Below are 25,992 nucleotides of genomic sequence, written 5' to 3'. Positions count from 1 at the left end.
CCATTTCCTTTGGGTTCAGCAGAAACAGCACAAGAAAAATAAACACATTAAAATACACCAGAGATTTACTGAGGAGATGTGGTGGGGCCCTGCCCTGTGGTACTGATGGTACCCAGACAGACTCAGAGGAAGTTTTGCCATCTTTCTGCAAAAGTCTCATACCTTTCCAGTGATTCCTCAAGGGCAGCTCCTCAGAGCACTGAGTCCTTCTTCCTCACAGCTCAGCCAACACACCCCAGCTCCCTCCTCAGGCAGCCACCCCACTCTTTGATAGCCCCCATCCTCACTGGACACAGCTGTGCCCTGTTGAGGACAGGCCTGTTCTGATCTTTGGTGATGAGCACAGCTGCAGCTCCTCAGGGGTGAGATTGCCTCCTGCACCACCTGCACTTTCTTACATCCTATCCCCACACAAGGAACAGCAGGCAGGGCCTCCCTGTGTCAGAATTCAGGACATCTCTCTGGCTGTCCTGGATTGCCCAAACCCCTGCCAGGGGGCTCAGAGACCCTGGCACAGAGCCCAGGACACCTGTGACTTTAATTATGACCCATGGAAAAAATTACCAACCTTATATGAAGATCTGCAAGCCACAAAAGTCCAAGTAGAATAATAATTAGTTAGTCATGAGGTGAAAAATAGATTTTTTGGGTTTTTAGAGTGGGGGTTCAGGAGGGAAGATGGAGGAACCTGGATGTGTCCAGCCTTTCTCCTTCTTCTTCTTGGCCTCCATCTTCTGCTGTGATGGTGGCACTTTTGGATTGGTTTAGAGTAGAAGCTCATTGTCTAACATAGGTGATGGGTATTGGGAAGTTATGGTAAATAATGTACATTTAGTTTTTAGTATAAAAAGATAACACCACCCTGAGGGTGTCAGTGTGCCTCTGTCTGACCTGCTGAACAGACCAGAGAAAGAATTTTATAGGCAAGAAACAACAAACAGCCTTGAGAACAAGAACTGAAGAGCTCTGACTCCTTCCACTGCCAGGCTGGGAAAAGAGACTCTCTAACACATCTCAGGGTCACTGTGAGCAGCTAAAGCCCGAGATCCCTGCAGGAAGGGCAGCCAGCCTGCACAGTGCAGGAGCCAGGGCTGCCAGGCTCCCAGCCAGCCTGCAGCCTCCCCTTCTCCCTCTCCATTGCCCACACTCTCCAAAGGCTGACAAGCAGAGTTTAAAAAAGTCCTCCTTGGTCTTCCATGGGTTAGAGCTAAATCCACCTCAGTTTAGGTACAATTTGCCATGTTTTCTTCCCTGCAGCCTTGCTTTGACACAGCTCCTCCCTCCACATGCTGCCCACACTGGTGTGGGGCTGGTTCTTCAGATGGGAGCCCAGCTGAGCACAGGGTAAGGACAGGCAGCCCAAAGTGACCACTGCTTCTGGCCACTTATTGTTCAGGCAGAAGGGCTCAGCTCACACACACAGCCACACTCTGTGACCTGCCCCAGCCTTCCAAGCAGAACCTTGCCAAAATCACCACCCAGCAGGAGCCACAAACACCCAAGGCAAAGATTTACAGTGAGGCTTTTTTAAAGCACAATGGGGATCCCATCCCACCCCACCTGCCCAGGGAATCAGGCACTTTGCACTATCCAGGAAAACCTGCAGAACTACATTGCTGAGACTCTTTCCTGCACTGAGAGAGAATTGCAAATGTTGATATTTGCTCCACCAGAATATCAGAGAGGAAACACAGCCAGAGCTCCAGTGAGAAGCAGATCCATACCTTGGCAGTTGTCCAGCAGGGGTGCAGCTTGGATTCATTCACAGGGAGGCAGCGATGGAAAAGTTCAAGCACAAGTTCTTTTTCCCATTATTCATAAACCATTAAAGTGATATTCAGGGAAAAAAAAGATATCAAAAAGTTTTCTTCTGCAAACAGTTCCTCCTGGCACGGCTGGCACCACATAACTCATAAAGGCTGAATATTGAGTCTGCCTCCTCTGCCAAGCCCACACAGCAGCTCCCAGAAGCACGAAGAGAGTAATTAGCAGCCAACAATGACAACATGAAGGCAACAGGTCAGAAAGAAATGCTCTAGAGCAGATCTAGGGGCGGCTTTGCTTCCCCCAGCCAGCCTGGAGGGTGCTCACAGCTGAGCACATGGTACCAAGCTAGGGTTCCATCCACCATCCTTCCTTAAATACACTACAGAGCCCTCACCAATAACAGCTTCTCCCACCTGTTAGGGAGAGCTCCCATTTCTGAGCCCACCACAGCAGCTGAGTGCCCTGATTGCCTCCCTTAGGAGCCCCACAGGAGCTCAGCCCTGCTCCTGTGGCCCCTCCCTGTCCTTCCCTCCTCACCTGGGACACATCACCACAGCCAGGTGCTGCTTGAGAAATTCATGGCTCTAGAGGGTGATTTTGACCTCCTTGATCATGAAGTGATGCCACCTGGGCTGATGATCAAACCTGAAGGGCTCTTGGTGAAGTGAAGGAAATATTGGTGTATTGCAGGTCTAGTTTAAGGGCTGGCAATAATGGTGTAGGGCAACAAAAAAAGAAAAAAAATCTACAGACAGCTATAATGGTGCTGGGCTCCATGAAAACCTAAAAATTTGGGGGATGGGTTTGTTCCTAGTGGGAGTAAGAAGGGAGGAAATATCCTGTCCTATCCAACATCCTTGATGCCTGTATACTACTGCAAGAGTTAATAACCACAAATCTGACTGCACCAGGCAAATGGAGGGTGCTGATTCACATGGGAAGGTGAAGTGCCCACATGTGTGTTTTTTAGCCCTGCTGACAGACAGGCTGAAGAAACATCAGGATCATTAGTGATTCTTTAGAGCAGGAAAATGAAGCAGATGGCCTCTCCCCTGCCCTGTCTGTGAACTGGGTGGGTTTCTGTGGGGCCTGGACTTGTTAGTGCTCAGCCATCTGAAAAAGAAATGAAACAAAACCCCCATAGCTTTGGGGCATTTTGGGTCTTTCTGGCATTTGCACACAGAGAGGTTTGTCTCATTCCTTTCTATCTGGGAACATTTCCTCTCCAGACTTGCAGATGTTCAGTGCCACCTTTGTCACTTCTCCCTTGTCTTGCTAATCATAGAATAGTGTCAAATCTTGTAAAATTTCCCTTCCCTTTTATGAGTTTGTACTTGTCATTTTAATAACAAATATCTGTCCACCCTTGTATAAAACCACAATTACAGATTTCTGAGATGTTTAGATAAAGCAGTCATTATTTTTATTGTGACCCCTCCTCTCCCAAACAAGCATGGCTAATCTTTTCAAAGCAAGCATGCCTAATCTTTCCAGGCTCTCTTCAAGGCACTGCATTATCATGACCCAATTATTCCTGAAAAAGATAGCTGGGAAATTTCTACCAGGATGATTTGCTCACAGAAAATGCAGCAACCACAAATGCAGGGATGCCTTCATATCAGTTAGAATGGCTTTCTATGGAGAAAATTCAGATAGATATTTCCTGGCCCATCAGCTTGATGAGATCTTGTTTGTTGCCCCATTCTTTCCTAACTGGATAAGCAGAGAGCTGCATTAACCCAAGGGGTGCTGGGGATGGCTGGGAATTGCAGGTCATGTATTTAATTTCAACAGGGCAGGACACTGTTTTAGTTTTCATTTTCTGACTTTCACTTTGAATTCCCCAGATAAACAAAAGTAAATTTCATTTAATTTCCTAATTTCTTGAAGTCAACTGAAGAGAAAAGGAGTGAGTGGACAGTGGCACTTATTTCTGCACTTCTGCACCATTCTGAGTGCTCTCAGCAGAGGCTGAGATCCCCTCTCACTGACCTGTCCCAGGAAAACAAGGTCTTACCCACTGACAGGACAGGATTTACCAGATCTCAGCAGGGCTTTGAGGAATTCTAGCTGCTTGGAGGCATCTGAAAGGTTTTCAAATTGCAGTGAGTATATTTGGGATTATTTCTGTTTCTCAGTGTTCTGACTTTAAACCAGGCATGTTACAAACAGACAGACACTCTCCAGAAGTCGTGTCACCCCTATCAGATTGCTGTGACATTAATGAAACTGCCTTCTGGAGAGACTAGGGAGCTTGACATAAACCTGTCCCACCTCAAAGCAACACCAGGGTATGCTGAAGGTGATTTTTCCCATTTTCAAGGCAGCAGCACAGCCTTCTGCCAGAGAGCCAGCTCCACCACTCAGCCCCAGGGACTGCAGTGGTCACTGTCTGTCCCTGAAAAAGGAATGTACATTTCATCCTCAGCACTGAATGGCCATTCACTTTGCTGAAATGTTATTTCTTTTTATAACAGCTTAAAGGAAGGAAAAAAGGAGAAGGAACCCAATGCTGCCACTTTGGAAAGCTTTTATTGTAATCAACCTTACAACGCTTTCTGTTGCACAATACAAAGAACATTTAATCTCTCCTGGCTGGCACATTCCCTCCAGGGTTTTGCTGCTGACAATGGGAGCTTTCACTTTGACCATGGCAAAAATAGTGTCCAAACCCTCTGCAAGGCACTGCTTTTACTCTGGACACATTTGGGAAATTCTAAAGAATCAATGACTTCATGACATGAGGGAAAAAATAGGGGTTACAGTTGGAGAGACTTCATATATTTCCTATAAGTTTTGCTTCCCATGAATATCACCATCCCTAAAATGTGTTTCATTTTGGTGTTGCAAATGCCTGCATGGTTTGTTTTAACTGTTTGATTAATTTAAAGAAAAACACCAAACCAAAATAATGAGATAAGATTTCCATAGCACTTGTTCCTCATAAATTTCCCCAAAAATCTCTGAATGTGTGCTCTCAAGGCACTCCAAGTAGAAAGGGAAGAGGCAACAGAGGTCTTGGAGTGGAGCCACTGAGCCAGCACTGAACTGTTTGTAGAACTGAAACTCAGCTTTTCGTTCTTATTTCCATGTTGGTTTAAAGGAAAGTGAAACTGTTTGCACCTAACAAGTTTTTGCCTGGATATTTTCTAAAGCTCAGGCCAAATTCAGCCTCTGAGTTTTGGAAAATGCTGTTAGAAAGCTGCAATTCAAGAAATTCCTCTGTACTTCCAAATTTGTGCCAAGCTTTTAGATGGCTGGATGGAAACTCCCCAAAAGGTTTGGTTTTGTTCCCAGAGAGCCAAACAAGTGATTTCCATCTGGATGACTTCTTTGCAGCTGGGAGAAGCTACCAACAAAGTGGAGGTGTGGATTGAAACCAGCTCAGAGTGGAGGCACAGGTAGTGAGCAATGTGCAGGTCCAGCCCCAGGAGCCACAAACACCTTTTCTGTCTAGAGGAGCCCCTTGAAACACCACAAACTCACTCAGCTGGTTCCATAATTTCCTCTGCTCACAGCAGCTGTGTTTTCCACACTACAGGACATTTCAGATCAGCATCCAGACTGAATCTGCAAAACCAGCAAAGCCAAACAAAGCTAAGCTTGTATTTCCACTCTCTGCCAGAGTGGCATAAAAAAGGATATTAGAGATAGAAGAGTAAGTTTGTTGAGATGTGTGTGGAGCTCCTGGTGAGGCTCATGGAGAGGGTCCCAACAGGTCCTAAGGCTGTCACCTTCCCAACATTGCCCTGCAGGTCAGAGAGAAACTGTGGCACTTGCCTGCCTTGTGTGGGACAGTCCTGCACTGAGAGCAGCAAATCCCCAGATGAACACAGAGTTAGATAGTCCAGGGACTAAAAGGTTCTGACATAAACTGCTCAGGAAACATTTCTGCATGTGGCACACACAGCGTGTCAAAACCAAGCATGCAACTTCCTAGCAGGACACACATAAAAAATAGGTCACAAAATAGGTCAAAAAAAAAAAAAATCCCTTCTGCTGGCTAGGGTCTCATTCCGTGTTTTGATGAACCTTGGTTGGGATCCTTATGGAATAAAGAAGACAGAATAAGCAGATCTAGGAGAAACTGTGTTGGATAAGCTCTCATTGCTCTGAGAGGTGCTGGGTAGTAAATCATCCATCTTGGAGAAGCTTTGAGAGGCTGGAGAGTTTTCCCATCTGCTAGAGATGTTTCTTAGTCTTGACTTGGATATAAATGCAGAAGGCAGGTCACACTTAAGCTGCTGCTCTGTAACCTTCTAGATGATAGGTAATTACTCATAAATGTGTCCTACAGATGCTCCAGGGATCCATCTGCACCTGCCTGCCTGAAAGCTGATGGTTCTGGTTGAGTTCAGAAGAGACCAGAGCTGTGTGAAGAGTGGCAGATTTAGGGGATGCTCAGTAATTCAGTTTTGCAGGCTCTGAATGGAAAATAATAAAGCAATGATAAGGCAGCTGGTAATAAAATTACATTTATTTTTGGAAACCAAAGAATTGTACAGCTATGAAAGAGCAAGTGGCCACAGCCAGTCCATCTTCCAACTCCAAGACTTATGGCCACCATGGGGCTGAGACATGCCTGGCCATCCTGTAAAGAATTCCACCACCCCTTGAGGACATATCCCTGGGCTTCAGAACAATTTGAGTGGAAAGAGGATTTTTCTGGCCATCCACCCTCAGTCTGCTCTGGTACAACAGCATTGTTTGCCCATCCCCTGGCACTGGTGAGCAGCCTGGTTGCTGCTGAAACTCTGCTGGTCCCTGCTGAGGGCTGCAGCCCCCTCAGCAGATGGGCTGGGCTGGCACAGCCTGCAGGGACCAGGGTGGGTGAGATGCAGGAGGTGTGTGGAGGTGGGAGCACAGAGCATACAATCATCTGTTTCAACCTACTGGAGACAACCAGAGAAATAAAGGAGCTCCCAAATCACCCAGGATAAGTTAGGACACTCTGCTGCTTTTCTTAATGAAATTAGTAGGGAGGCTTGCAATTAATTCACCACAAAGAGACTTGTGCACTGACCATCATGTCTCTGCTGCTGGGGAGAACTGCTTGACAGCTTTCTGGAAAAAGGAAACTCTGTAGCTAAGACAAAGCACATAGGTGGGCAGGCAGTTGTGATAAAACCACAGGGAATGGGGAAGATGAGAACCATCTCATGCTGGACTTAGAAATGGAATAAACAGGTTATTTTGACAAGATGGAAATGAATATATAACTCCAGGGATGAGGAAAAATACAGCAAGCACCAGCATTTGCAGTTCAGCACATTCCATTGCTATTAGAATAAAGGAAGAAAAAGGCAATGAAAGGAGTATTTTGAGAGGCAGACAGGACTGTGGTATCTGCAGTGATGTACTCTGCCTTCTGCATAGCCCACAGTAATGAGAGATGTGACCCTGTAATCTGCTGCAGAATTGCTGGTCATTTTCTACTGCCATTAAGATGCAGAATGGGAGCTGCTCTTGCTCTCATGTGGACACATGGACAATTTTTCTTTCTTTGCAGTTTCAGCCAATCCACACTAACAGTCTTTTGGACTGGCATTTTCTTTGCCCCTCAGGATGGAAAAATGGAATTGATTCCTCTGAGAAGGAAGGGAGCAGGTATTCATTATCATAAGGTGAATTTGTAAAGTTCTGGTTGGTTCAGCTCTTTCCCTTCATTTTTTTAGCTCACTCCAGGTCATTGAACCTCTTGCATCTTATCCCATTGGATGGAACAGCACATCACTCATCATTATTAACCATGGCCAGGATGATTCTTAATATTGAAAATTAGCAGCAAGAAGTGAACAATCACCTGAGAAAGCATTTCTCCACTTGAGCTTTATGACCTGCAACAGAAAGTTCTCAATGAAGACCAGCTCTTTGTCACTTGGACAAAAGAGTTCTAAAACTGTTGCTGCTGTACTTTTCCACCACAGTGGTATTAACAGTGGTATTAACCTCAAAGCACCTAAAGAGCTCAGGTCAGAGGACCAGACCTCCTGCACTGGTAAAGCACAGTAACTACCCCCATTTTAACACCCTCAGTGCATTGATCTGCTCCCATAATCAGGCTTGTAAGAATAACTCTCTGCAATGTGTAAGTAGCTGCTGCTGGATAGTGAGTGGCCAGAGTGCTGGAGATGGCATTTGGTGCTGGCATGGGGCTCTAAATTAAAAACTTAGAAAACCACTTGGCTTTTCTCACCCCCTTGTAAAGAACTATTTCTTTTTTCAGCATGTGGAAGAAGTTCAGATGAGCACACAGCACCCTGAGAAGACCCAAGGCTCTCTGCACAGAGCACTTCTCTGAGGTCAGAAGCAGAGCAGCAAGCACAGGGCTAGCTGGGGCTGCTCTGAGCTCTCAGTGCTCTGATCCTCCTGAATTCTTCTCTCCTGGTAAGCAGAGGCTGCATGGTTGTACCCTATTCCAACCATACTCAAGTGCTGGCCAATTGAAAATGACCATCCCAAAAACAAGACAAGATGTCATTAAGTCTCATATGCAATTTCTTTTCAATTCCTACCATCAATTATTCCACTTGTCTGTAATGGCCTCAGACTCCTTGATCTTCCTCTCAGTGGATTTCTCTGCTGCTTTGCAATTAAATTCACCTTGCCTTCCTAAATGCACAGACAAACAGTAAACAATAAATGAGCCAGGCAAAAACAAACATGCTGTTATTTTCTTGGCTTTCTCTGCCATCCTGAGCAAAGGATGTTTCTATATCCCTTTGAGAAAGCCATCCAATGATGAATAGTTATTTGAAAACAAATGGGTAGGATTGTACCAGCCACCTACTTCTCAGCCTTGGAAAGAGTAGGAAAATCCACCCATCCATAAATATTTTTTAGGATGATAGTTGTAAAAATAAAGTAGGCTGGAACGTTCCCTGTCAGGCCAGGCTGCAGCATTCAGCTTATATCAATTACTGTCTATTTGACATGCTTCATGCTCCCTTCATTAACAGGATGAAAGGTTTTATGGGATAATAACCCAGTTCCAGTGAGCAAATGCATTTGTGAGACCAAAGGCTGAGTCCTTTGTCCTTGCAGAAGGAGCCTTGAGACTGCATCAATTGGCAATGGTTTAGGATGGATAAATCACAGGAGCAAAACTTCTGTCCCACAGAACACTGTCCCATCCATGAATCACTGGGGACAAAGGATCCTCACTGCAGGAAAGCTGAGGGAGCAGAGATCATCTTGGTGAGGATGCTGCTACAGGAGGGAAATAGAACAGCCATTGGCTTCAGCTGGATATTGAAGATGCTGTAATTGGAGTTACTGTCATGTTAAATGGTCCCTCATGGTTTCCCCATCTCAATCAAGGTTTGATTGAAAACCTGTGACCTGAATTTGTGGTCATTACCTTACCAGAACTTATTGGTTTTCTTGCTCTTCAGGCAGTAGGCAGATGGTAATTGTTTCCTAAAACATTTCTCAGCTGAACAGCAGTGACAAACACTCTTCTGACCTCGGAAAATCCCAGAGCACATTACAAACTGCCTGGACAAAGAGGACAGATGTGTTTTCCTTGGATCTGGCAGGAGCCATGCAATAGCCACTCTCATCAGGGAAGAGGTATGCTTGGCTAATGGAAAATAATCATACCTGCCTTTCCACCCCAGCTGTCCCACACTGTTAATCTCATTGTACCTGCACTGAAATTATCAGTAGGCATCCTCTTCTCCTTCTGCCTCAACTAATTACATGGAAAATCTCCTGCCCCAACACAACCAGAGCAGACTGTGAGTAAGAATGGAGCAGGGTGTGCACTAAGGGACTGCTAACAAGAGGCAAACACTCTCTGGTGTTCTCATAGCTCTCCACTCCTCCACTGGGGCCAGCTGAGTTAGGACCCAATGTGTGTCCCCTCTTGCAGCCTGACTTTGCTGGGTGCAAAGAGCACAATTTTCCCCCTGGCTGTGGTTTCTGGCTGTGTGGGACAGGACTGCATGTCAGGTTCTTGCTGCTAGGCTCTATTCCAGTTCACACAACCATAAAAAGAACAAAAACATCCGCACTGATCTCATTGTACAGTCCTAATCTATGTTCTGTATAAAAATGTGGTATTCAAAACCTCACCATGTGATATAACAGTAAGGACTTAAGAGGGGTCTGTACTCATGGCAGATGAAATCAAATTAGTAGTACAGAAATTACTTGCTTTAAACTCAGACCATGGTCTGAATTTAGAGCTCTAAATCAGCACTTACCTTGTTGAACAATGGGTACTTGCAGGAGAGCATTTATTACAAAAACAAAGCATTTTATCCAAATCAGTGAGTGTCAGAGTTTGAATTATGGCTGTGAGAGAAAGTCTTTTGTTTCTGTCACCTCCTTAGTCAATGCTAATTTGACCAAGGTGTGAATGAGTTAGTGCTGCTCCCGAAGATTCTGTGACATGCAAAGAGCCACCTTCCCCCAGCACACAGAGCCTTTGGAACTCCTTTTAGACATCCTCAGAGAGTCTAGATGAAAAATCTGCCTTCAGATGATGGAAGACAGGTTAGTAACTTGCAGGATATTTATTTCAAGGAGCAAAGTCATAGCTACAACAAAACAACTGAAGAAAGGAGAGATGCACATACTGAAAGGAGTGGACACACACTGAAAGTTTCTACTAATCTGCTCCAAGGTGAGACTGAAGGGCAACAACCATGGCCAGCAGAGGAACAGCATGCCAGGAGATGGGAACAGCCTGTGGAGTTCAGCAGCAGCAGATTTGGGAGACACAAGGTCACTCTGTACAGGGGTGGTGTGAATTGCAGAGCCACCTCAGGTGGGGAGAATATCAGCTCACTGCAGCACTTGCTCCATAAAGCATTATTTACTAAAATACATATTCTTTTCAATTTTTCTGGTCTGAGGTTATTTTGTGCAGACCCCACGGTCTCACTGGAAGATTCTACTTGAAAAGTCTCCTTTAGCATCTCTCAGAATTGGGAGAGATGTTAAACTGGCATGGCAAAAAAATAACAATCATTTGGGAGCAATTTATATCCTGCTGTTATAGACTCACAAACACTCATTTCCATACCACCTACAGTTATGTGTGCATCTCTTTGTTCTGATATTGAGAAAAACCCATTTGTATTCTTGCAATACAGGCAATCCTTGGCTTGAATTTTTAGTTGGTCAAATAATGCTAAAGAAGGAAATATTGGACTTTCTGCCTGTGCCATGGGACTATTCAGGCAGGCAAACTCTATTACAGCCATGGTCTTATCAAAGGAAAGCTAAATCTCCTCATTAAATCTTGGTTGTTGTTGTTTTCAAGAAGAGAGCCTCTACTGCAGGCAAAATGATGGAGAATGTGAAAAGCAGTGGTGGCAGCCTGCAGAGGAGCTGTGTGTGGGGCCATGCCAGGGGAAGGGGACAGCCACCACTGCAGTGTGGCACTGCTCAGCATCCAGATGTAGGGACAGCCACACCTGCTGGGCCCTAGTTCCCACCTGCATCCCCTCTGGACTCTTGGGATTAAACACCAAGTGCACCCGGTGCTTGGCTGATGCACACAATCTGGCATCCCTCTGTCTCACCTGAGCAGAAACCAATCAGGCAAAAAGCAACACATCTACTTTTACTCCTGCCTGTGACTGACCTCTGGACAGAAATTCAGCCAGGATGGCTTCATTTGACAAGGACACATGCCAAAGGTCACCCTTCCAGAAGGATGTCCAAATTCTGAACCAATAAGTTAAAAGTAAAGCAATTAAGAGCACACTCCAATGGAAGTGGCATTGAACCTGATTTTGTGTATTCATTTTTAATTATTCTTTGCATCCTTGGGCAAAATACTTTAGTCTGAATGCAGCACAATATCCAACCACCCAAGTCCTACAAGATTTGAGGTGCAATGCTAGAACAGAGCCCCCACAGCATCCCCACAAGACTTTTACTAGTCTGTCATCTGTTAAAGAGGATATAAAATGAGCCCTGCTTTCCTACTGTCTCACCTGTTTGGGGAGAAGGGGAAAAGCAGGAAATACAGAGAGAGGATGAGATACAAATCTTGTGACATAAGGATAATTCTGCTTATTTAAAAAAGAAAAACATTGAATATTATCTTGTGAGGGATGCAGTTTGAAAGCAGTCTAAGAGGTTTTCAGCAGTTATGGTTAATGTATCTAGAAATAATCTAAATGGTTAGTAAAATGTTGACTGGAAGATAAACATATTTATGTTATATGAAACTAGATATTAAAATTGTTTTTTTGACACTTCAAATGCAGGAAGCTGTCTAGTCCTTTTACTAACACTCTTAAGAAATGTTAATAAGACATTTTCCTGCTATATTTTAAATGGAAGAGGTGGTGTAAACAACACTGCAGATGGGTTTCTTTGCTCTGCTGGGGTATCCAGCTATCCTTCAACCCACCAGACAGACTTTTGTTTACACATTGCACATAAAATTGTTCAAGAACCTTTAACTGATGCCAGGATCCAAAGCTCTGTGCATTCCCTGACCCCTCCTTCCCCTTCTCTAAGCCAGCTGGGGGACATTGATCCAATTATAGGTGAATGTAGGATTTAGAAGTCTAGGAAGTCGTACTGAGAGATTATTTTTGAAACTTTGTTGGCAGTACCAGAGGCTCTGTTTTTATGCCAATCCAGCTTGAACGAACCTAAGTCTGCCTCCCTTCACTGGAGGCACCAACCTCTGCCTTGGGACCTGTGGTCACTGCTTGGCCAGGCTGGGAGGGACAGTCCTGCTGCTCCACAAACCTTGGGGAAAAAGGCCTGGGGCTGGCTTTTGGTACTCTGCTAAGCAAGGGAAACCTGGAATCACTCAGGCCCCACTGAAAGCTCATGTCAAAGTAAGCTTTTAATTTATTCTGAACAATTTTAAATACCCCACCCCCCCAAAACAGCTGCAGTCCCCATTTTACCTGCACAGGCTCAATTGCCAGAATATTTAATTATATATAACAGAAGACACAACCTTCACTATTCATTTAATTCTGAAAATAAGCTACTAAGAAAACATTTAAGTCTTTGCAAAGTAAGTTGGATTGTTTTCCTTTTGCTTTTGTTCCTGTTTGGTTGTTTTTTCTGAGAGCAGACTGGATTGACTACAAAAGAGGAAGACAAGTTAAAAGTACAAAATCAATAAAAAACTAGTGTTCCAAGGAGCAAGCACTTGCACCTAAGAAATCTTTGTTGATTGTTGCTAATATCTATGATAATTAAGCTAAAAATACCCACAAAGCAATAGAATTTGCAGAGATAAGTCTATTGTCTTAAGCAAATAATGAAGCCAGGAGCAGTTAAATTGATCTCATGACTCTCATTTCAATAATAAAGCAGCAACAACTGTTAATCTATAGCACTCAGTTTAAATTACAAACCCAGCGCTGAATGGGCAATTTCATTAGAGAGAACACAGCTAAGAGAGAAACAGCTGGCAGGGAAAAAAGAGTCATCCCCATTGAAATCCAACCTTCCTGAGAATTCCTGTGTGCCAGACTCATCACCAGGGAGCAGTTCTCACAAATACCAGGTGCATTTGTTGGAAGTTGTTGGTGTCCAAGCAATTCCCTTTTATTTCAGCCCCAAGGATCCAGGATCCAGAGGGCTCCAAGGGTGACCTGGGCACTGCTCCAGGATGGACACAGGGACACCAGGAAGGTCAGGGAGAGGGAGGGGAGCAGGTCACCCCCACACCTGCCTGGAACCACCCCACAGCACCGTCAGGAGCTCCAGGACACAAGCTGTGTGTCCCCAGGGATAGGAGCAGCTCAGTGAGCAGATGGGGACTGGCTTTTTCCTCTTTTTATTCTTGTCCCCGAAATTAACACATGGTCTGCAAGCCAATCAAACTCACCCACGGATACTAGCACTGCCTAGAAGAGACAGTTATCTTTTTAAATTAGATCCTTTCAAACACTTACACAGATCCTTGGATATTGCAGGGGCTGTGGGACTGAAACCAATGAACATCCACAGTAGGTGAGGGGAGGAAAGGCTTCCACCATCTCTCCTGGCAGCTGCACAGAGCTTATGGGAGGAAGAACGTCCTGTTCTCACTGAAGGGAGCAGGCAGGACTATAAATATCCACATGGAACATATTTACTGAAGGATGGAGTGCCATACTAACAACCATTTCTTCATGGTAGGACCAAATTTCACAGGTATTATCAGCTTCCTGAAATAAAGTCAGAGAATCAGAGGATAACTGAGGTGAGAAGGGACCTATGACAGCTTCCAGTTCAGCCTCCTGTTTAAAGCTGGGACTACTTCAATGCTAAGGGAGGTTGTTGAGGGCCTTTCCAGTTCTCTTCTGATACATCTCAAGGATGGAGACCCCACAGCCTCCCCAAGGAATATGGCTCCTGCTGCATAACCCTTATTCTGAGGATTTTTCCCCATGTGCAAACAGAAGGAATTTCCCTTGCTGCAGTGCATGACCACTGCCCTGTCTTTGTGCAGCACACTGTGGCAGAGTCTGAATCCATCATCCATCCAGTCCCTGTCCACTAATGGTAGACAGAGATTAGATGCCCCCTTATCTCCCCCAGGATAAACAAACCCAACCCTCAGAACCTCTCCTGAAATATCACGTGCTGCACTCTCCTGTGTGCCCACTGACTTTCTGCTGGACTGCTTCCCCTTGGTGACCTCTCCATGGCCAGGGACACACCAAACCCACAGTGTCCACCTTTGGTGACCTCTCTGTGGCCCAGGGATACACCAAACCCACAGTGTCCACCTTTGGTGACCTCTCTGTGGCCAGGGACACACCAAACCCACAGTGTCCACCTTTGGTGACCTCTCTGTGGCCAGGGACACACCAAACCCACAGTGTCCACCTTTGGTGACCTCTCTGTGGCCCAGGGACACACCAAACCCACAGTGTCCACCTGGAGCTGCAGCCTCACAGGTGCTGAGTGCAGTGTCTGACCTGTGGCCACACCTGAACACCCCAAAACAGGTGACAGGCAGGTGTCACCACCTCAAATACACCTGCAGTGCCCCAGGTCCTCTCTGCAGAGCTCCCTGAGCTGTCAGTCCCCAGCCCAAGGGGCTGACGTGTCCCCAGGGCAGGACTGGCTGTGTTTTACCTCACTGAATGTCATGGCATTCTCCTTGCCCTGCTCCTCAGGATTTCCAGGGTTTTTGCCTGTCCTTGGAAATGGACCTAGAAGGTTTGGTGCCATATTCTGTGTGCCTTCATGGAAAAGAGCAATGGCTGTCTCCTCTGCATTCAGCCTGTCTCCCTCGTGCCATGGTGGCTTACACCAACATCCCCAAATTCCAACTGCCATCACCAAGAGTTTTAGAGGCTGCAGTGACCTTGAGAATGCTCCTGCACAGCAGCAGGATCAGGATGTCAGCATTGCTGCTGGAAGGGGGTTGTTTTAACAGGGTTTTGCTGAAAAGGAAGGAAGATTTAGTTGCTGCTGGAGCAGAGGTGGGGGTGGTGTTGAAATCTATAACCAGTATCCCTGCTCAGGATTCTGTTAGCTAAATTTACGACACACATTGAAGCCTCATTTTTCCCCTAGTAAGAATATTTCTTTCAGCTATTTATTTTGCATTTCATGAGACCTTCTGCAGATGCAGAGAGCTATTTCACTCCATTCTGCTCATAGAGCATCCTGAGATCTAGATGCTTCAAAACCTGGGTGTATTATAATTACTGTATAAAATATCTCAATGAAATTCTACATCTGCTCCCTTGATAATTCATTTGATTTCAAGTGGAAATATTCGTTGCAGATTTTGCAAGTGCTGATATAAGCCATGGAGTGAATGTTCACAAAACTCAACCTCCTGTGCCCAGATTCTTCATAGAGTTCATCCTATACAAGGGATCTCCTTTTTCACAGGAGTTGTGTAAAACATTGCCTCTCCCTAATGAAATGTTTAGTTTTCCCCTTTCTTGCTGCAATTACAAATGCATTGTACAAGTACACCATGGCTGTTTCTTTAATTTTGTTATAACACCCAGGGAATAATTAGTTCCGTATCTTCTAACAGCAAACATATTCATTCAAAAATTAAATATTTACTTGCCAAAGAGCCATCACAAGTTGTCATGAGTGCTTGTCTTCATTACATGTGGGAAAATAAATGGACTTTGTACCATAATTCTGTTGGTATAATAAAGGATTATGGCCAACAAGGGAAAAGTGACCCCATTTGGTTGGAAAGCAACACCCTCTTCTCATTAAACTTTACTTCATATTGCAACAAGCTCAGGTCTTATCAAATATGACAAGTTCAGACTTTACTGTGCTGAGACACCCTGTCTGCTGAGGAGGTACAGGACTAACCTAGTTTAGATTTGGAGAAAACCTTGGGTGGTACCAAATATCCAGTGTTAGGTGACACATATGCAGCCAGAAGAGTTCTCATTCCCTTCCCATCTGCCAACACAGAACTGATGAAGTGGGAATGCTCCAAATTAAAATAAAACCATTTTGTTTAAAAAGCCCCAGAATCAACATATCAAAAGCTAAAGGTTGACAGGTTGCCCAAATGTCTGCACCCAACTGCAGCTGCTTTGCCCTTTCCAGCCTGGTGGGGATAGATCAGAAAGCATCAAAGATCCTGCTTTGAGTCTTGTTTTAACAGATCATAATTGTGCACAACCCATTGTCTGCAGCTGAAAACAGCATTGGGACTGTTTTTGTAACAGAGATGAATTAGCTAAACATATTTCCTTAGCATTTACTGGACCCAAAACCTAGAAGTCCCCTAATTTCTCCAATTCCTCTTTCTTGGACACATCAATTGTAAGTAAAACCCTCTGCCCTGTAGCTGGGGCACAGAATTTACACTCCTACACAGCACATGCTGTTATCCTACACATTTGTTTGCTGGCATTGGGGAATCTGATTTTTCCCTATCTTCTTTGGAACAACATAAATGCTGGGGGTTTTGAATTTTGACCCTTGCCTTTGGGCTATTAAACACTTCTTCCAGTTCTTTTAGATTAGAGATCCCAACTTCCAACTGGCTTTAGGAGGTTAAAACACACAGAGAAGACCTTTAGCTTTTTACATCAGCTAATCTATTGCTGAACCAGCAGCAGTCTCCCTCTCTGCAGATATGCTAACCTGCTGTCACTACATGAAAGGGTTTAACAGTTTCTAGGGCACAGGATACATTCAGGCACAGAATTCTGAACTGCTTTTCACCGTGGATTTCATGTACAATTTGAGGCTTGCAAGGCATTACCCAAATGAGACATGACAGTTCTGCTTTTCCAACAAAAGTAGCAATAGCCACAAACACATGACCTGGTGGCCCTGCATGGTCAGAGCAATCAGGTGTACCCCAGTGCCACAAGGTGCCAGAGCTTTGTGCCCACACCTGGGGCTCTGCATGGGAACACCTGGACTCAAGGGCACTCCACAGCTCCCTGTGGGCACAAACCCAGGAGTTCTGTGTCCCTCCCCACTTCCCTGCTCAGCTCTGCAGCCTCTCCAAACCTCTTCCACACCTTCCAGTGAGGATGTTATGCCAAGCTGGAGAGCAGAGCTAGACCCAGGCAGTGCCCCATGCTGCCTGCAGCCACCCAGCCCTGACTGGTGACTGGGCACAGCTTGGGCCAGGTTACTGCCCAGGGCATTGCCAGCATGGGAAAAAACTCCTAAGCCACTTTTAACCATGTTTAGGATAGAGGGATAGAGGTTTATGCCCAGGCTTTAGACAAAAAAACATGTTGTGTGTTTCTAGGCATATTCACAATCCTGACACAGAGGGAATCTCACCCTGGCCATATAATGAGTTAGGGACTGCATGTGGCTCTGTGCTGGACACACAGGGAGCTTTTCCAGGAGCAGGAAACAGCCACATTGTCAGACTTTGCTCCTTGGGAAGAGACCTGGGAACACTTTTCCAGCACTGGATCAACCAGTCTTCCAGAGTTGCCTCTTCTTCTTCTTGCCTCTCCCTGCCCAGCTCTGGATTCAGAGAAGCTTAAAAGCAAGCACATGTAAAGGTTCTTTGATCTCAGCTGTTACACAGAAGGTAAGCCCTCCTCAAATGCACTCCAGCAGTGATTTTCTGGAAAAACAGGCAAATTTTGAAAGTGAGACTTGAGACAAACAGCTGAAAAGCAGTTATTTCACCAAAGAACTGTCTGTGCCCAGACAACTCATAAAAACAAACCTGACAGAGTTTGTGCTGATGTCACTTTGGCCCTGAACAGATACAAACCTGCAAACCCAGACCAGTGTGGAACAGTCATTCCCCCTCTTCCAGAATGAATAGGAAAAACTGGGTTTTGCTGATGTGTTGAATACTGAGCAGTAGATACTCTCAAATGGCTTTCCTGGCTAGGACCCTTCAGCAGGGAGTTTAAATCTGCCTCTTGGTCCTGCAGAGGAGATCTGTCATGAAGGAACAGAGCTGCTCACTCACCTTCTCATATGTCATCTCCAGCAGCCCTCTGACTGTCCAGAACATTTCTATTATCCACCTGTCAGTGCTAAAATGGAGAAAAGGAAAAATATGGTGTGTTTGGTAGACTACATTTTACTGAAAGGGTAAGGAATGGTTCCAATAATGTTTTGAAAAGCATGTTACATTTTCTATATCAGGATATATTTATTTTTTTTATCTCAGGGCTTTCATTTAGGGAAATAAGCTATCACTGGAACTGAAAGTCCTAATTTATTGAATATTTGTAATTGGATATTTAGTTATGTTCAGTATACAGCATCTTTTGATGTGTTAGTAGGCAAATGCTGCTACAACCAGCACACTGATGATGACTCGTCTATCTTCCCAACAGCAGTGTCACCCTCACCTTAGAGGCTTTACAACCACACTTAAATTGCTTCTCAGCAGATGGACACATGTTTACACATCCTCATCAGCTCCATGTGCTGTGTCAGGACTGCAGACTACACTCCAGGGTGGGCTGTGCTCCAGAGGGATGTATCAACATCCCCTTGGACAGCAGCACCCCCTGGGCTGGTCCATGCAGCCCTACACACGCACATGTGAATGATCTGAGGTCTGTACAGCCCCTGAACTGGTCTGGAAAGATGTTCAAATTAATTAGACTTATCATTAGCAGGCAGCTGCTTGCAGTGCCTTGTAGTGAGCTAGAGCCTGGGCTGCCACCCAGCAGGGGTGACAGCCTCCTCTCAAACAGCCCTACCCCAAAAATACCTTCACATCTCAGGATCTGGCCCCTGGGAGCCCATAATAACTGTGGATTTTCCAGCTCTGCAGAGGGATTTAAGCAGCTTGCTGGGGAGCAGACTCTCCTGAAACATTGCATCTCAGTGCTGACATCCCCTGGGGGGAGAATAAGTAGGAGTTAGGACTTAACCTTTTGGGATGACAGTATGTGGCATATGCTTGAGATAATCAGTGGAATTGCTGAGTGAAAAGCTGTATTATCTTGAAATAAATATGAATAAATATTATTCACCCAGAAAGGTATTAAAACTCAGCCTCATGCAATATGAACAATTGTTCACATCCCAGAGCATGCAGCCCTGAGCAGTTACTACAACAAAAAGGGATTAAGTGCCTCTAATTATTATTACTGTTATCCAAACATTTTGCCATCAGTGAGCCTGTAATAAATAACCACTACATCTCATGGGTACAGCTATCACATTTACTGTCACTAGCTGAGCTGTTCTGATTAAGAGCCAGAGTTTTTCCAGTAAACACACAGATCCCTCTCTAAGGACCAAAGAATAAATGAGAACTGAAAATCTAAGGGGGAGAAAGAAAGGGCTTCCACATGAGCCTCATTCTTTGCTCAGAATGTCATGTTTCTGTAAATATAAAAGGCAATGGTAACAGAGTCCTTACCCCACTCACAGGGACTCCTCTCTTGTGTTATCCATCAGTTATCCACAGGCTGGAAGCAGCTGAGTGCTGCAGTGCTCATGGCACATCCCTGCACTAGCACAGGAGAGAGACAGTGTGTCCTGTCCTGGAGACCTTCAGCAACAGGAGCTATTCTCCTGTTCTTTTCCAAGCTGCTTTAAAGCACCTGTAAAATAAGCTGTGTTACTTAAAGCAACCCTGATGCTTAAACTTACAGCTGAGCTTTCCAAAATAGACTTTATGACCCTTCAGAGACAGACACTTAACACAGTTAGTTTATGTTTACTCAGCTTCCCCCATTTTTATTTTGGTTCACCAGCAATTTCTGGTGAAGTTTCCAGCCCAAGTCTGTAAAGATTTAATCTTTGGTAGTGAACAGGACTAGAAGCAATTAAGCAAGAGCCACCCTCTTAGAAAAGGCTTTGTAAATTCTAGACATTAAAGATGCAAGCAGGTGAAATAGATCAGTTTTCATCAGTTAGTTTTGTTTTTTTTTTCATATTTTGGAGACAATAAATGCTTTTCCAACTTCCTCGGAGGATTTCAGCATTGCTTTACCCTCTGTTTTTTTCCTGAGAAATGTGATGAAACAGAAGAAGTATTCCCATTCTCTTCTGGCATCTCCTGCTGGACATAAACGCCCTGTTCCAGCTCAGAGCCTTGAGCCACCTTCACCTGGACCCCAGCCATAAGTGCTCTTCTCTACAGATGTTAAATGTTCCATTGCCACATTCCAGTGCTTCTCTCAGTGCTGCCCTGTTCAAAGTCTCCCTTCTTGCTGCTGGGCTGGCATCTCTTTCCCATCCATTGCCTCCATGGATCCTCTGCACTGGCCAGTGAAGCCTCATGGCAAGTTGGACTGATTGCACTGGACACTGTGCAGAGTTTGTGAACTTACATAGCTAGAACAAGAAGCAGCCCTGTCATCCATATCTGGAGCTCTACAAAATTCCCTCAGGTCTGGGAAGGTACAAACTTCAGTGGGAGCTTTCTCTGTGCCTGGGGCACTCACAAAATCCAGCTGGACCCTCCAGCATCAAGGGAGACCTGGTTCTGTGGCATCTTCTCCTCACCTCGTGCAGCAGGGATTTCACTGCCCATCTGAGGCTGTGAATCTGACAGGAGCCACATCTGTAAGCCACCATCCCTCTATCAAACTGGTGAAACTGTCTGACAGTGCCAGAAGCTTTCAGGAGGGATGGACAGACACACAGAGTGTGGAGAAGCAAAGTCCAAATCTGTCCTTTGAACCTGAACTCATGAAAGTGCACTCTGCCTGGGCTATAGAGAGGGGTCTCAGGGGCTTCACCTCTTCTCTGGGACTCTGCAGTCCTGAGGTGGTTTGCAAAGGTGGTTGTTTACTGTTTGCTCCTCCAGATAAACAGTATCCTTTTCCTTCCTTGCTAGACTGTGGTAATCTCCCCCAGCAGATTAAGTGGCTCCTGCTGATCTCTCCACAGGACCATTGTTTGTTGCTGAAACAATCACACAGCTCAGAGAAGATGGGAAGAGAGAAGGACAGGGCAGAGGGAGAGGTAGAGGAGAGCACAGAGAAAAAAAAGAAGGGTGAAAAGAAGATGAACAGGCTTGTTTCTCCCCAGGGTTCACAGTTTCCAGGAAGGATAGAAACATTATCCCAGCTGCCCCTGCTAAACACAGCACAGGACAGACACAGGGACACCTGACTCCTTTCCTGCTCCAGGCAGCTGAGTAAAAGTAGCTACTTCCTGAAGAGCCACAGGAATTTGTGGGGCTGTTCCTCCTAACAGCTGAAAAAGGCTCTCACAGATCAGAAAGAGTTTCAAGTCCCATCTCACTGATTTTCCAGGAAGCTCTCTGAAGCATCCACCAGCAGTACCCAGAAACTCATTCCTTGGAGCCAGAGCAGAACAAAGAGAACACAGAGAGACAGGAGAAAGTCAAGGGGAAGGAAGGCTTGACAGAAAGTAAAGGAGCTTCTTTTCTTGCTGGAGTTCTCTATCCTGTAATTTACCTATAGCAGAACTGTGCAAATTTGCAATAATGGCTGGGAGACTCATTGTGAGCTACTGAACCTTATGAATTACAAAGTAATTGGAAAAACACAATGAAAACAATGTTTTGCTCCATAAAGCATTCCTAGCTCCTTTACTGGGATGGCTACAGGTCTAGTTATTTAAAACCACTTTGCAGAATGCTGCCATACTTAAGAGAGGGTGCTTAGCAAAGAAACAAACAAATGCTGAAGTCCTAACAAAGAGAGATTTAACTGTGAGCAAGCAGATCAAAACTATTACAGCAGTAAAAATTAGGTCTAGGAAGAAATATCCAGAACCAAATGAGCTGTACTGGATTTTACAAGAGAGCAGGTTAATGAAATTACATTTGGGGCTGTTGTGCAAACCCTCACTCAGTCCTCTCTGTTTTAGGGAATCCCCCAGCCCATGTGCAGGTGGCACAAGGCAGAGCTCAAACCCCTGTGGTGTGAGCAAGGAGCCTCCTCTGCAGCCTCTCCTCTCCTCCTGCAGTCCTTGGGGCACTCTGGGACAGGCTGTGCTTCTGGAGCTGGCTGCTGCTGGGGATGCATCCTACAAAGTCATGCAGAGAGGACAAAATTCTCTGCCATAGCACTGACAGACCTCAAAATGAGTCTGGGAATGGACAGCCACAGGTAGAGTTCACCCCATGAGCTCTGACTGGAGCACTGAGGGGCTGCATGGCCAGGCTGCACCTTCAGGCCCATCCTGAGCCCCTGACAAGCCTCAGAACCATTGCAAGATGAGGAAGATGTTGCCCTCTGCTTTGTCATTTCTCCCTACTTCCAGCTATAACACTGATACTCACCCCTCATGTGCACAGTAATAAATTAGGAACACGTACATGATGATAAAAATGGTGGTTTTCCCTCCCTTTTATTTTTTCCTTTCTCTGGATTTGCTACAGATGTGCTAGCTATGATGAATGAGTTTAATCCTTGCTCTTTTTCTTTGTTGACTATTTACTGTTATTTGATTATATCTACAAAAGGGAATTTTCTAATATGTAATGTCTGTGTTAATGGGATTTGGGGCAGGTATAAATCATCTGACCCTGATACCCATTGTTGAATAAGTATTTCTGAGATGAATAACTGCCCACAGCCCCCTTCAAAATCCACCATGGTGCTTTTTAACCCTCTTATTTTTTTGAACCCTCCCTTCTCCCATTAAAAAAAAAAAAAACTGTGAATGCTTTCAGAATTTGAAGAAACCAAATCCTTCTAATGGTTTTGCAGGTGATTTCCTTAGGGTTGCAGTTCAGCTGCCTGAATTTTAAATCTTGATGTTATTTGCATTTGTATTATATTAATCAGAACAAGAAGCTGCCCTTACCCCCACAGATGTCTGGTTCCCACAAGGGTGGGGGTTTGCTCTGAAATTGTTGAAAATTCTCATAAATCTCTATCATTGAGTATGTTACTAATTTTCCTACTAAATTTCCCTTTTTTAATAAGATTATAACGGTAAGAGGTTCAATATTTGCAGTGTTAGGATACACCTTCCCCATCTTTTCCTATCAGCATTATCAGTATTTGGCCACATGCCTGGTCCACATAAATCACATGAGGCAGGCAGTCACCCCCAGGGCTGCCATACAAATCTAGCAGGCTGACCTTTAAAATAACCCTGCAGTGATCCCATTTTACATGTCCAGAGATGTGTTTATCCTAAATGGATCCCAGTCCAGCACTGACTGCCTCTGGGAAGCCAGGATCTCCAGTGCCCAGCTAACAGGTGCACAGCCTACACAGCTCAGACAGAAGCAAGATTTGGGACATGGAAACCAGCACAACCCAAAGATGCCTGTGAGCCTCTGACTCAGTCTGAGCAGAATCACATTCTCAAAGTTTCCCTGGGCAGCCCCCAGTAAACTCAGCTCTGTGGAGCACAGAGGGGGGGAAGAAAAAGAGGTGAAAGAGGAAAACAATGGCAGTTCCTTGAGATGAGGTAGGAAAGGAAAAGGGAATGTAATTCTTTGAGATAAGTCTTAAGAATGGGTGCAAGGAGAGAAGAGAAATCAGCTTGGCACGTAGACACAGCTCTCCTACAAGTTACATTGTCCCCTGAGAAACACTTGTGCACCCAAAAGTTTGCCTATTCTTTTAAATGTGACAATTAAAGATATTCCTTCTTCCCACATGTCTTACTCCAAATAGAAATTAACTGAAATTGAGTGACAGGGGATTTAGTTCTCTTACAAGATCAGGTTTTCTATCTGACTCATGAAATGGCAATACATCTTGGATAAAATTTTGGGAATGACCAGTTTCTGCCAGACGGGGAAAATTCCAGCTCAGTCTGTGATGCTTCTGTAAAAGCCCTTTTAACATTTAGCAAATAATTATTATTTAAGCAAATTTTGAGTGAGGATGACCTTGGAAATAACAAGAGATTTCTTCTGCTTTAGCTACGTTTTGCTGCCTTCTCAGCAAGTGCCCTGAACACGCAGACTCCTGATTTACACAGAGAGGACATTGTCCTTCACGCAGAGGCACAAGGGATGCTGTGAGGGTAAGAAAACCTCATTGCCAGGCACCCACAGGGAGAGGTGACTCAAGACACCCACACAGCAGAAAGCAACTGCAGGGTTCCCATGTTGATATTGATGGTGCATGTGAGGGAAAGCACAGGCAAAGCTGTGATGGAGACAGGCTGGGCTGGCTCGCTGCTGCTACAATAAACATCTCCTCAGGAAGCCCCTGCAGCGTGGGCTTGTACAGAGCTCTGACAGAATTAGCCATCCTTAAAACACAAATATCAAACAAACAAACAAACCACCAGTGGCACTTTCTCCTTCACCACTGACATTTTGATCCATGAGACTCTAAGCAGCATCCCATCCAACTGACTTCATGTGTGTGCTTTGAGGGCTTCAGGTGTTCCCAAAGTTCCTTCCAAACCTCTTTATGTCTCCTGATGAACCAGGTTTGGTGCTACCACAGCTGACAGCACAGACCAGGTTCTTCAAATTATCCAAGCTGTAGAAAAGAAATAGTATAAATAGTGCTGCTTGCTGTGTGCAATTTGGGTGGAATACATATCAGCATCAGGCACAGAAAAATTTGATTTTGTCTGACTGGAAAACAGCATTCATAATAGAAGATTAATAAAAAAAAAAAAAACCATGGCAAAGCCAGGTATATTTTGAAACATCTCCCAGGTGTTAAAAACGGTTTGAGGGTTGTTATTTCCACAGATCCAGACTCTAACATAAACCACAATGTTTTTCTGCCCTGAGAGAGCAGGGTGGATGGATGAGACAGCTACACCCCTTTCCATAGAATACCACAGGTGGGATGCACTGGTTTTTCACCAGAGTGACACTGGTAGCACACATCCTTATTACCCAATGAATATAAGGAGAAAATAAACATTATTAAAGGGTTTCAGTCTATCCTGCAAACATTACTGGTCTTGAAAGTGTTTTGAATGTTTGTACATGGAGTTTTGTTCTTATAAACAGGCAGCAGAACTGTAGCAGTCAGTACCTGTATATAAACACACATACAGAAAGCTTTGCAAGGTCTGAGTCTGTTCCTCCCAGCTCTTATCAATTCATTTTAATAGAAGGCAAAGGGTATTTCTGACCCAACAGAAAGAAAACATTTCTTAACTTTGACTGAACCAAGCACATATACTTTTGGTGAGAAACAAGTTTCACTGGTAACAGAACCACTCACCATTTTTTCAACTCTGGTGTCCTTTCATGAAACTTCAGCTAAAACTTCATCTTTTATGCTAAACTACCAGAGAAGACACAGAAATTACAATAACTCCTGTTTGTTAAGACCACAACTGCTTTCAAGATGCACAACTGAACAAAATGAAAGCTGCCTTCCTTTACCACCCAAGATGCTGCTGCATTTCAAAGGGGTGATAGCCAAACGCATTCAGATGATAAGAACAAACTGTTCAAGGAATGATTCTCAGCAGTGACTAATATTCAATAATAACAGCCATGAAATGAAAGCAGCGTTAAGTTTTATTAAATGATTTTCCACTGCCTCCACACTGAAGCATTAGCCTGTGCAGCAGAGAGCTCAACTAAATTAACAGTTGAGAAAGAAGTGTCAGGAGCTATTACAAAACATATTCCCAGTAATGAAATTCAAAGTCCATGGGAGCAGTTGTTTTATAGATGTGGAAGGGGGAAAGAAAGACAATCCTTGTCAGTAGCCCCTGAGAAGTGGAATATCAAACTCCCCACTTCACCCTCCTCTGCAGAGTCCCTCGACCATGTCTGTGCTTACTGTGCAGAGAAAGAGCAAAGAACCAACTGGGGGCTGAAAGGCCAGGAGGATCCAGGCTGTGTCCCACTGCCATCAAACCAGAATCCTTCCAGTCCTCATTCCTACAGAGGTGTAAGTGCTCATTGCTTATTCTGCAGGTGTGGCCTCAGCAGGGGCAGAC

At 44.8% G+C, this 25,992-nt stretch overlaps 1 long non-coding RNA gene across 3 annotated transcripts; it reads right to left on the bottom strand.

The window, feature by feature from the left end:
- Positions 1-4,280: 4,280 nt before the first annotated feature.
- LOC108962320 (uncharacterized) lies at positions 4,281-24,735 on the bottom strand. 3 transcript variants are annotated; one of them, XR_007778811.1, is made up of 7 exons: positions 24,389-24,735; positions 19,547-19,730; positions 18,890-19,018; positions 18,134-18,200; positions 13,653-13,907; positions 9,133-9,260; positions 4,281-8,379 (listed from the first exon to the last, which is right to left on the bottom strand). It is a non-coding gene; the product is annotated as an uncharacterized LOC108962320 (long non-coding RNA). The 3 variants fall into 3 exon arrangements; XR_007778810.1 differs by lacking the exon at positions 24,389-24,735 and having other exon boundaries at positions 19,547-23,027; XR_007778812.1 differs by lacking the exons at positions 18,890-19,018; positions 24,389-24,735 and having other exon boundaries at positions 19,547-23,027.
- Between the last annotated feature and the right edge of the window lie 1,257 nt (positions 24,736-25,992).

Source organism: Serinus canaria, chromosome 14 (assembly GCF_022539315.1).
Source record: "Serinus canaria isolate serCan28SL12 chromosome 14, serCan2020, whole genome shotgun sequence".
Classification (NCBI taxonomy): domain Eukaryota; kingdom Metazoa; phylum Chordata; class Aves; order Passeriformes; family Fringillidae; genus Serinus; species Serinus canaria.
This window is presented reverse-complemented; position numbering and strand designations above follow the sequence as displayed.